The sequence below is a fragment of the Sinocyclocheilus anshuiensis genome, unplaced genomic scaffold, assembly GCF_001515605.1.
Source record: "Sinocyclocheilus anshuiensis isolate Anshui unplaced genomic scaffold, SAMN03320099.WGS_v1.1 scaffold1082, whole genome shotgun sequence".
Lineage (NCBI taxonomy): Eukaryota > Metazoa > Chordata > Actinopteri > Cypriniformes > Cyprinidae > Sinocyclocheilus > Sinocyclocheilus anshuiensis.
In genome coordinates, this window is record NW_015542379.1 from 405,453 (window position 1) to 416,406 (window position 10,954).

At 37.1% G+C, this 10,954-nt stretch overlaps 1 protein-coding gene across 1 annotated transcript in view; it reads left to right on the forward strand.

The window, feature by feature from the left end:
• cd276 (CD276 molecule) overlaps positions 1 to 10,954 on the forward strand; it is a 92,260-nt gene that overhangs the window by 321 nt on the left and 80,985 nt on the right. The gene's annotated exons all lie outside the window — the stretch shown is intronic.

Here is a 10,954-nt window from a genome sequence, read left to right on the forward strand (position 1 = left end):
GTATTATCACAGAAATAAATTACAGTTTACTATATATTCACATAGAAACAAGTTATTTTAAATTGTAATAATATTTCACAATATTGGTGTTTTTATTTTATATTTGATCAATTAAATGCAGTCTAGGTGAGTATAAAAGACTTGCATAAAACGTACAGATGCCAAGCTTTAATAATAATAATAATAATCACTGTCATCATCATCATCATCATCATTATTATTATTATTATCAATAATGATATTATTATTTATTTAAAAAATATATATAATATAATTTTGTGATATATATTATAATTATATTTTCATAATTTATTTTTTTAAGTGTGGGTTAAGTGTCCAGTTTAAAAACATGTATAGTGTATACGGTCTACACTTAATAACAGAACAACAAAAAGCAGATAAATAATATTGAAAAGTGATCCTCGTTGATCTCGGAGTGATTTTATTCAATTAGAAACTACGACAGTGGTGCAGTTTCATTAGATTACATGCATCTAAAATCATACATGACATTGACATGTTCTGAAATATCAACGTTTGCACTGACAAAATGCTAGAATGTGTGTCTGTGAAATTTGGTTTTATAGACACTCAGCGTGAAAAAATATTTGATCCTTTCCCATTAAAAGTCCATCAGAGGCTTAAATGGCATATCCTTAGTTAAATTTGCATAATGCATAAAGGGATTCTTGCGTGAATATTATAAGATAGAATCCAAAATGAGCTCTTTAATTGATTAATACCTGCCTCTCTGCAGGTAAAACTGTCTCTCTAGACTTTATACTAATGCAAAGACTGTTTACAGCGGCATAAAACGGTGAAGGTCAGAAATGTGCTGAGGAAAGTGAAAAAATCAAGTCTGTGATTTTTAAGGTTATTTCTTGAAGAGAAAAGAGCGAGGAAGACAGAAGAAAGGTTTTCCCCTCTGACTCAGATGCTGTGGCCCAGTTTTGCTGTTTGGGCTTGTGTTGCGTGCGTCTGCGGATGAAAACCAGCGCTCGGGTGTGGCGTGTTGAACTAAAACCACAGTTATGACTCTGTTTCACAGCTCACAGTTTAATCCCGGTTATAGAAGTGTGCTGTAACTGTGAGCGTTATTGCTGAGAGGATCCTCAAAATACGTGAGGAGTGTCTAAAATACAATTCTCAACTTTTACCTTTCAACAGAAGAGCGTAACTCAATATACGAGACATGAATTATGAGCTCATATGCCTCCATGATTTCATTCCCAGTTTCTCAATTTTTCTGTATTTTTGACACATATATGGTACACTAGTTACAGCTTAGGCCCTGCAATCGGACAGTTGCTAATGTGGTCTCCCAAAGCAGACCTAGACAGAGTTTTGCTGCATTTCGCCGATTTTTTTGGAGATAATCTGTGAATTTTGACATAAAATGTGTTAAACTGAAGTTCTAAACTTTTACTAGGAATGTGGGCCATGTAGAACTCCTTACAAGTATTGCATAACAGATTGGTTTGATAGGATTCTTGAAGGAATAGTTCACCAAAAAATGAAAAATCTGCAGAGAATGTGCTCATCCCCAAGTCATCTGAGATGAGGATGAGTGTGTTTCTTCATCAGGTTTGTAGAAATGTAGCATTGCATCAGTGTCTCAGCAATGGATGCTCTGCAGTGAATGGGTGCCGTCAGAATGAGAGTCCAAACAGCTGATAAAAACATCACAATAATCCACAAGTAATCCATAGCACTCCAGTCCATCAGTTAACATCTGGAGAAGACAAAAGCTGAAACTAATCCAGCATTAAGACGCTTTTAACTCAAAGACCATAGAGTCCATAATGTGTATCAATGTTGTTGTTGTTGCTGTTGTTGATGATGATGATGGTGTTGTTGTTGTTGTTGTGTATCAATGTTGTATGTTGTTGTTGTTGCTGCTGTTGTTGATGATGGTGTTGTTGTTGTTGTTGATGATGGTGTTGTTGTTGCTCTTGTTACTGTTGTTGTTGTTGTTGATGATGATGTGTGTTGCTGTTGTTGTTGATGATGATGTATGTTGCTGTTGCTGTTGATGATGGTGTTGTTGTTGTGTATCAATGTTGTGTGTTGTGGCTGTTGTTGTTGATGATGATGTATGTTGCTGTTGCTGTTGATGATGGTGTTGTTGTTGTGTATCAATGTTGTGTGTTGTGGCTGTTGTTGTTGATGATGATGTATGTTGCTGTTGCTGTTGATGATGGTGTTGTTGTTGTGTATCAATGTTGTGTGTTGTTGCTGTTGTTGTTGATGATGATGTTGTTGTTGCTCTTGTTGCTTTTGTTGTTGTTGATGATGATGTATGTTGCTGTTGTTGTTGATGATGTTGTTGTTGTTGTTGTTGTTGTTGCTGTTGTTGATGGTGTTGTTGTTGTGTATCAATGTTGTGTGTTGTTGCTGTTGTTGTTGATGATGATGATGATGATGTTGTTGCTCTTGTTGCTGTTGTTGTTGTTGATGATGATGATGGTGTTGTTGTGTATCAATGTTGTATGTTGTTGTTGTTGCTGCTGTTGTTGATGATGGTGTTGTTGTTGTTGCTCTTGTTGCTGTTGTTGTTGATGATGATGATGATGGTGTTGTTGTTGTTGTTGTGTATCAATGTTGTATGTTGTTGTTGTTGCTGCTGTTGTTGATGATGGTTTTGTTGTTGTTGTTGATGATGGTGTTGTTGTTGCTCTTGTTGCTGTTGTTGTTGATGATGATGTTGTTGTTGCTCTTGTTGCTGTTGTTGTTGATGATGATGTTGTTGTTGCTCTTGTTGCTGTTGTTGTTGATGATGATGTTGTTGTTGCTCTTGTTGCTGTTGTTGTTGATGATGATGTTGTTGTTGCTCTTGTTGCTGTTGTTGATGATGATGTATGTTGCTGTTGCTGTTGATGATGGTGTTGTTGTTGTTGCTGTTGTTGATGGTGTTGTTTTTGTGTATCAATGTTATGTGTTGTTGCTGTTGTTGTTGATGATTATGATGTTGTTGCTCTTGTTGCTGTTGTTGTTGATGATGATGTGTGTTGCTGTTGCTGTTGTTGTTGATGATGATGGTGTTGTTGTTGTGTATCAATGTTGTGTGTTGTTGCTGTTGTTGTTCATGATGATGATGTTGTGGAGCTCCAGGCTGTGCTCCTGCAGGCCGTGAGGATGTTGTTTTCCCTGAGGCTATTGTCTGCACAAGGACGCACTGTACCGCACATGAGACTGAATGAATACAGAGTCACGCTCAATCGTGTGCGGCTTCTCTTTGATAATTTCAGGCTAAAGGCAAGATCATTGGCCTTTCACCCAGATTAGCTCCACACATGAAACCGAGATGATCATTCATGCTGTGCATCTCTAAAAGAGAACAGAGACGCTTCATAACCTCACACTTCACTGCTCAGCCGATAATACGTTTTACTCCATGAGCTCGTATTATGTTTTCAGTCTGTGTAATTTTATGCAATATGTGCTGTTTAGCGTATCTAACGCTAATTGTCGATTAATTCACTGATTAATCAGTAGACTTTGTTTATTCAGCTTTCGCAATTAGTTAAAATACTGTTATACAGTACATATTCTAACAAATAAATAAAGGTAATCACTTCAGCTTTTGAAAATCATATTATGTAATTACAATTATTGTACAATTAATTTATACAATTACATATATTTGGCATACAAAATGAGATGACAGACAGAGAAACTCTCATTCAGTTCGGCAGTCATCATTCTGCCGAACATCTCCTTTTGTAAGTCATATGGATAAGAAACAAAATAAAGGTAAGCGATAAGACGCTTTATTTTTAGATAAACGATTTTATTCACAACATAATCTCTCTTAAAATACCTTATAGGGTTATGATAATCAAAACAGTCATGAGCTAGATCAAGCTTCATCACTTTATCACTTTAGTGAAATATTTTATTTCCACTGATAAAAAGATTTATCATTAGCTAGCTCCACACTGGAGAGCCGATTTATAACAGAAAATCAAGTTGTTATTCTAACTGAAAACGACACTGACTCTGGTATTTCATGTTTAAAACAATAAAGCTGCTTGATTTAAGTCAATCTATTGCATAAAGCACTATGTAAATAAACGTGACTGGACTTTACTGGAGTACTGAAATGCAGAGCTCATGCAAACATCCACATCGCTGTAACCAGATGCTTTCTTAACTGCTGCTTTCTCACCGCAGTCCGTTTTTGTTGTGTTTATTTTGTTATTGAGAGGAAAGCGCACAGCAGCTTCCGGTTCGGCTGCGTTTGCTCTGAAGCGCTGTGTGTTCTTCTCTTGAATTGCATCCAGGAGGGCTGAATTACAGTCTTGTGCTACAGTGCCACACTGGTCAAACCGCATTATTGCAGGCTCTTACATTAGGTCACATGAGATCAAACGACTACTCGACTACAAAAATATTTGTCGACAATTTTATTGTCAATGTTGTCGATAATGTCGACTAATCATTTCAGCCCTATGTCAGAGCCTCATCTGCGTCCGCTGAGAGAGAGCTGGATATTTATGAAATTATATTTACACAGTGAATGTCTTTATGATTTGACAATATCATCCTATCAGACCAATAAAGCCCTTTGAGCAGAACTTCATCTCCGCGAAAGAGAGGAGAATGGCGCGTTTGGAGATCATGTGACACACTGAGATGTTATTATGTTTGGACAATATCAGAGCCATAAATCTCATTCACATGGAAATCAATCTCTCACATACAGAGATGGAGATGAATTGATCGATGTGTGGTCCGGTGTTACCCATGATGCATTGTGATGCTAATGTTGCTGAGGTGATGCTCTAGCACTCTGTCAGATACATGGCCTTGCAAATGACTTCTTCTGTAGGCCGCTGACAGTGAGAATTGAAAATCTAAAGGCTCCGAGTTTTATTCTGTGTTTTAGAGTGTGAGCATTAAACACCCTAGCAACCACCTAACGACCACACAGAATACCATAGCAACCACCAGAACACCCTCAAGTCAATTGATCACCTTAGCAACCACCAGAAAACCCTAAAGACAATTGAACACCTGAGTAACCACCTAGCAACCACCCAGAATACCCCAGCAACTGCAGAGCAACCACCTAGAACACCCTCAAGAAAATTAAACACCCTAGCAACCACCTAACAACCACCCAGAATACCATAGCAACCACCAGAACATCCTCAAGAAAATTAAACACCCTAGCAACCACCTAACAACCACCCAGAATACCATAGCAACCACCAGAACATCCTCAAGAAAATTAAACACCCTAGCAACCACCTAACAACCACCCAGAATACCATAGCAACCACCAGAACATCCTCAAGAAAATTAAACACCCTAGCAACCACCTAACAACCACCCAGAATACCATAGCAACCACCAGAACATCCTCAAGAAAATTAAACACCCTAGCAACCACCTAACAACCACCCAGAATACCATAGCAACCACCAGAACATCCTCAAGAAAATTAAACACCCTAGCAACCACCTAACAACCACCCAGAATACCATAGCAACCACCAGAACATCCTCAAGAAAATTAAACACCCTAGCAACCACCTAACGACCACACAGAACACACAGAAACCCAGAATACCCTAAAGGCACCCAAAACACCCTAGCAAGCAAAAAACATCCGGAAGACCCCAGAAAGCACATAAAATACCATAGCAGCCACCCAGAACACCCTAGAAGCCACCTGACAACCATCCAGAACATCCTAAAATGCATGTAAAATATAGAAGGCACCCAGAACACCTTATCAAATGCCTTGGTCACCCTAGCAACTACACTGAACACCCAGCAATCTCAAAGCAACCACCCTGAATACCCTAGCAACCATATAGTAACTCATAAAAAACAACCTAACAACCACCTAGCAACCACCCAAAACACTTTAGCAACCACCTAAATATCACACAGAAGACATAGAAAGACCCTAAAATACCATAGCAACCACCTAACAACCATCCAGAACATCCTAGAAAGCATCTAAAATATCCAAGCAACCACACAGAACACCCTATCGAATGTCTTGATCACCGTAGCAACCATGTTGAACACCCAGCAACCTCTCAGAATACCCTAGCAACCATATAGCTCAGTTTAAACCCCTCAGCACCTCTCATGACAGTCCTGCATCATGGTTTCAGTGAGTTTTGTGTAATCACATCTCTCAGTGTCTACAGAGAGTCTGGTTTGTTGATGGTGTTAGGTTTTCTGCTGCTATGTTGTGTTTATATCACTGGAGGGCGATAGAGCCTCACGGCTGTGATTGAATGCAGCCACTAATGAGCCGCACACACTTCTGTTGTGAGTGTGTGTGTGTGTGCGTGTAATGTTGCCGCTGGACTGATGGAGGTCTGATAGCGTCTCTTATCGAGCTCGTTCAAATGAAGCTGCGTGTCTCTCTGCAGGTAGATATTGAGCTCTGTGTTTCTCGCTGATATTGAGCGCTGTTATTCCAGGCTTTGTCTGTTTGTGCATGTGCTTATTGGCCTTTGAGCTTCAGCAGGGCTGATATCGGTCTGAAGGGTTTGTTGTATTAGCAGAAGAGCAGCAGGACTCTCCGTTATTGAACACCATGCATTGAACCTTCATGCTTTACCGCCTGTGTTATGAAAGATGGAGATGATGATGGACAGACAGAGAGAGATGGAGAGAGAGAACAAATACTCAACACTTACAAAAACATTTACCATTTTTGTTGTTGTTGCTGAAATACATCATCTGTGGGAGCCCATTTTCACCATTTAATAAAGATAATTACGTCTACTTACAGTTCGGATTTTGATTATTTTTTCTTTCTTCTCAGTTTAAATCTCACAATTTTGTTTTCTTGCTTCCGCCATAATAATTTAGACTTTTTTCTTGCTTTTGCAAGTGTATAGCAGAATTTTGAGTTTGCCTTACAGCTCTGGGTTTATATCTCACGATTCTGACTTTTTTTCCTCTAAATTCTGAGCTTGTTTCTGCCACTGAATACAAAGTAAAAAAGGCAATTGCAACTTTGTCACAATGCACAATTCTGAGTTTATTTCTAACAGTTTTGAGCTTTTAACTCATAATTCTGAAAAAAAAGTCAAAATTGTAAGATAAAAAGGTACAATTAACTTTGTTTTTGATTTTGTGGCAAAAATGGCCTTCCGTAATAATCTCAGCTTAATTTTTTTAATTGGTCATTGGGATTTTGTAGCCAATCAACTGTGCTGTAAATGTCATGTGACTCACAGGAAATGACATCATGGCCGCACTGATCAGCTGTGATGTTGGCTCACTGACTCAATGTGAAAGTGCAATATTATATTTGTAGAGTATTTTTAGCTGTGTAGACTAGATCAAAAGTGTATTTAAATGTGACATCCTCCAGGACTGAACAGCAGAGACCAGCATTTATTTGAAAGAGAATATTTTGTAACATTATAAACATAACTTTTGAACTATTTCATGCATCTTTGTTTGATAAAAGTATTATTTGCTCATAAGTTTAATTTGCTCAAAAAGTATTATTTGCTCATAAGTTAAACATAAGACGTCCTCCTCATTATAAACAAAACATTTATTTAATCAAGCTCCAAAAACGGCTCGTTTTGGATCCAATGGGACAAGGTGACATCACCTAGCACCATTCATTTGCATAAACACGCCTCCAGATGAATACATGAGCATAGGCCCCGCCCACTGGAGTTCAGTCACTTAAAAAAAAAAGTGTTGTGTCGCGTCAAAAGCAAATAGAAATGACAATCACTGCGCTATCTTGTCTGCACTGGATACAGTGAACAGATGTGCGTTCACTTTCTGTCTGTCATCAGGACAAATGGAGTGAAAGAACGTTTGCGTTTGGTTTAAGCAGCTCGTTCACGTCTTTGTACAGATATCAGAAGGATCCCAGCGTAAGGAACAAGTGGACAGTTTATTTTTACTGGCGTCCCAGATTGTGTCAGGGGGTTTTGTTGTCTGGAAATAGCCGTTTAATTTGAATTATGTTTGTATTACACTCACAACATGCAATAGCAAGGGGGCGTTGGTTCTGTTTACTATGCAGTGACGTTAGCCAATCATAACAGCGGCTGATTACTGACTAGCCTTAAAGGACACGCCCCTTTTAAACACAGCTTGTTTTAGACAGAGGGTCAGAATGAGGGTTGAAAATAATCATTTTTCCACATAATTATTAGTATTACTATTTTTTTTGTGCAAAAAACTGTATTAACCTTATAAGTAAACCTCAAAGAACATATTAAAATGATAAAAACAAATCCTTGTCATGACCCCTTTAACACAACGTGGCGGATGCAAATTCAGATTAGCCTTTATTCCACCGTCTCTCTGCTCAAACGCACACCTACAGCTCGGCTGAAAGCGTCTTCCAGATCAATCATGGCTGGTATTTAGACTCTTCCCGCTCTCTTACATAATTCCTAATCCTGGCATTCAGCACAGACACGGGCCAGATTCACATTTACAGCGTCTGAATGAGGATCTGGAGCTCTTTTCACTGCTCTTCAGTGCTTTAGTTTGCAGCTATTGAACCAGATATTTCAGCTGTTTCTGCCTGAGCGCGTGTTTTAATCTTTTAATTGTTTTCATAAATCAGCTGCTGATATATATATATATATAGCATTTACTGATGAAGCCGTTCATGTACATTATCAGCTAGCGTACACTGTAAAGGGAACCTAAAGTGTATTTCCATGTGGAAACGTCTAAATAAGATACTTCATTCAAGACAAAAACGACTGAATCAACCTTTGATTCACTATTGTTACTGGTCAGATCAGATAGAAATAGCACATTTTAACTTATCTAAAGTTTCAAGGTATTTCAGTGATCATACTGAATCTGATTCGGGGCTATTTTATTTATGTCATTATAAGTTATATAGACTAGGGATGCACGATATATCGGCCACCATATCGGTTTCGGCTGATAAATGCTCATTTTTTCTGTTATTGGTATCGGCCCGATAAGAAAATTTGGCCGATATCTTAAAGCCGATAAATAATGCATTATTTCCTTCAGAGACACTTGACATGAGATGACTTGTTTGCATTATTTATGCATTATTTTATTTATTTGTAAGACTTTTTATGATGAAATTTGGTAATAGGAGAGTAACATTATTTTAACAACGTACACTGTTCAAACTAGGCTGCTTATGTTGAAGTGTTTGGGATGTGGCTTTTAATGATGAGACCTTTTTTATAATCAGGCTCTCAAAAAGTATATAAAAATTTGGATATAGATTTATCGGCCAACATATCGGTTATCGGCTTTCAAATAAAAAAAAATGATCGGTTATCGGTATCGGCCAAAATGTTCATATCGGTGCATCCCTAATATAGACATTATGTATGTTTTTTTTCCAATTCAAAATTCTTTAATTTTCTTTCATTTTATTTATTTACAGATAATAAATACATTTTATTTATTAATACATTTATTTTATTTTATTTACAGATAAATATAAAGTTTAAAAGAACAGAATTTATTTGAAACGGAAATCTTTTGTCACATTATAAACATCACTTTTTGAACAATTTCATGAATCTTTGCTTTATAAAAGTATTATTTTCTTTTTGTTTGACCCCTGATGAAGCTGATGCTAATATCTAGAGAGAGACTGATGGTCTATTTTATTTTATTTTATTTTTCCCTTAAAGTAATTTGGGTCAGTCCTTTTATTATATTCATACTACTAATATAATAAGGCAATATTCAGCAAGGATGCATTCAATTGATCAAAAGTAAAGACATTTACAATGTTACAAAAGATTTTCAGCAGAAGTAATGATGCTGATACTCAGCTTTGCATCACAGGATTAAATAATGTTTTACAATCTATTACAATAGAAAAGAGTTGTTTTAAACTGTAATAATATTTCACAATATTACTGTTTTTACTGTATTTCTGATCAAATAAATGCAGCCTTAGTGAACAGAAGAGACTTCGGGAACCAGATGAGTCCTCTGCACAATCTGACTCTGCTGCAGCCTAGAATTAAACTGCTGGTTTTGTCCGGCCAGAGGAGAACAGAACACTATTTCAACACAATATTTCTCTGTTTAATAATGTAAAGCTGCTTTGACACAATCTGCATTGTAAAAAGCACTATATAAATAATGGTGATTGAAATTTATATATTTACTTTTATTTCCCTGAAGCATATTCATTACTTACTACAAAATAAAGTCGAAAGAACACAGGCTGCAAGAAAGCAGGTCTGACAAATCAGTGGTTCACTTGACTTCTTTCAAAAACATTACAAATTTTACTGACTAGACAGTAACTGACAAGTTATTATATAGTGTTCAAATACTTAAAAGTACCTGTCAACAAATAATTACAAAGAAACAACATTTTTAAGTAGAAAAGATGATATAGTATTTTCTTGTAAAACATAAAACTGCAGTATTTTTGTTGTAATACAGTAATTTTTACAGTGTAGTATGTTAGGTTTATAGCTGTTTTTTAATGGAGTTACACTACAGTATTGTAAATAAGTATTTAAATCTTATACTGTGGCACAACGCAGTCTTGAGCATCTGAGACTGGAATGATCTGTTTTATAATGGAATATTATAAAGTCAGAGACTTTTTTCCTTTCATTGTCACACTTTAGAAAGTTCTTCAACACACACACACAGACACGTAAGCACACACACACACACACGCAAACGTGCACGCACGCACGCTCGCACGCACGCACGCACTCACACACACACACATGCGCACACACACACACTCTCACACACACGCACATACACACACACACACACACTCATGTTGTGTTTCCATGTTTTATGGGGACTCTCCATAGGCGTAATGGTTTTTATACTGTACAAACTGTATGTGCTATTGCCCTACACCAACCCTACCCCTAAACCTACCCCTTACAGGAAACTTTGTGCATTTTTACTTTCTCAAAAAAACTAATTCTGTATGATTTATAAGCTTGTTTCCTCATGGGGACCTC